The sequence below is a fragment of the Maylandia zebra genome, linkage group LG1, assembly GCF_041146795.1.
Source record: "Maylandia zebra isolate NMK-2024a linkage group LG1, Mzebra_GT3a, whole genome shotgun sequence".
Lineage (NCBI taxonomy): Eukaryota > Metazoa > Chordata > Actinopteri > Cichliformes > Cichlidae > Maylandia > Maylandia zebra.
The window spans coordinates 13,364,954-13,366,792 of NC_135167.1; the positions used below are offsets into that span (position 1 = coordinate 13,364,954).

General features: G+C 35.8%; 1 long non-coding RNA gene across 1 annotated transcript in view; it reads right to left on the reverse strand.

The window, feature by feature from the left end:
* The window catches only part of LOC106675107 (uncharacterized), a 3,114-nt gene extending 1,705 nt beyond the window's left edge, over window positions 1–1,409 (reverse strand). The window contains exons 1-2 of the long non-coding RNA XR_013099950.1: window positions 953–1,409; window positions 1–148 (exon numbers count right to left, since the gene is read on the reverse strand). The exon at window positions 1–148 is cut by the window's left edge and continues 8 nt beyond it. This is a non-coding gene — a long non-coding RNA (uncharacterized LOC106675107). The remainder of the gene's footprint in view (window positions 149–952) is intronic.
* Between the last annotated feature and the right edge of the window lie 430 nt (window positions 1,410–1,839).

Sequence of the window (1,839 nt, forward strand, 5' to 3'; positions counted from 1 at the left end):
TGATCGCCATGATATCCTTGATCTTTTGGCCCTTTGCTCCTTTGCTCCCCTGAAAATTTTGCATCAGCTTGTCTGTTAAATTGTCCAGCTGAGCCAAGAACTTCGCCTGCAGGGGTTTTGTAGTGATCTGCAGGAACTCTGCATTCACCTGGAAATAAAACATACACAAATATAATAAACTAGAAGTTTAAATACAGACTGCTGAATCAACACACTGAAAGTTGCTAAACATTTGAACCATCAGTGAAGTTTGTCAAGACCTAAACTGTTTTTAGCTGAGTTTAGGAATATATCGCCACCTGTTGCTTTGGCATGTTCCTAGCAGCGTTTTCCTTCATTTTTGCGTTTACCTGTGGACGGGATTATTTTTTAAAACGAAAACGGAAAATCTCCGTTTTCAAAAATACCTGTGTAAGTGTGGACGTAGCCAAAATCTTTTATAATAATAAATAGGTTTGAACGTCATGGGAGTGCGCATTGTGCTGCCTGCAGTTACTCTTCCGGCCACATGGTTTGCTTTTGGTAGCACCCTCAGTAAACTATGTAGTGCTTTTAAAGACATCTCAAAACGATACTTTCTACTAGAAAATGGCATATAATAATAAACACAGAATACCATATTTTTAGATTATAAAAAGAAAACAGTAAGAAAGAAGTTAGCTATAGGACATCATCTTTCATTGAGCACAATGGCTAGCTGCTAATAAGCTAGCACACGCTCCGACTTAAAAGTTGGCAGCTACACAATTTCTCCTCTAAAACAAGGCACTTTTGAAAAGACCTGGCTATATTGTCAAAAAAAAAAAATAGTATTCAAGCAGAGAAGAGAATGGTAGCACCACCAAAAGTTCAAAAAACAACTGTTACAAGCTTCTATGATAAATAGCATTATAGATTTAGCTGATAAAGAAATACACAATTGGATATATGGAAAAATAATATGTTACCTTACCTGAAGGTGTAGTTTTATCCAAAAAGTACAGAGAGGCCAAGAGCAGCTGGATTCATTTAGGTGATCCTGAAAGAGCGCAAAATTTTCAAAGAAGGCGGACCGTTGTGTAACTCAGTAACTTTGTGTTCTTGTGACAAAGACTGCTTTGAGAGAAAATAATTTAGGTTCACCACACGAATAATAATTGCAGTAACGCTGGAGTGCTACATTTGCGTTGAATGAGATTAAAAATAATGTTTAAGCTTAAAGAGGGGCTTGAATTGATTTCTTTGAGTTTACAAATACTTAAGTGCAAAAATGTACTCCTCCTACCCCCAGTGCCCCAACAAACTCATTCATTTTGTGTTCAGAATCAGCCTCTGCTGGTTTTGAATAATTTTAGGTTTACACAAAGAAAATCAAATTAATTTGGTATTTTTTAATTGCATTTGTGAACAACTAACATAATTTGCATGTGTTCTTTGAAAGGAGGACCTGAATCTGTTTTTTGAGTGTATGAAAATAAAATATCATGCCTAAGTCACTAAGGTAATACAGTGTGTCATAAATGCTGCATAAATTCATTGAATTGGGGTTGAATTTCTACTCTAATTCAGTATTACACATAAGACAATATATATACGGTGTGGTCCTAAACGTTTGATCAGCTGTAAAACAGCCTGTTTCACTTTAAGCATTGTTTTCAATAAATTGAATGTTTAGTCTCACTCCCATTTCTTCTTGTTGCATGTTGAAGCTCTACTTGGAACCTTGTTAAGATCCAACCATGCAAAATATGATTTTTTGCCATTTTTCAAGTGGTCTTAAACTTTTGATGGGATTGGAAAAGTGAGGAAAGAGCAGACTCAATTGCACAAAGGTACAAGCCTTGTACAAGGTTTACAAGG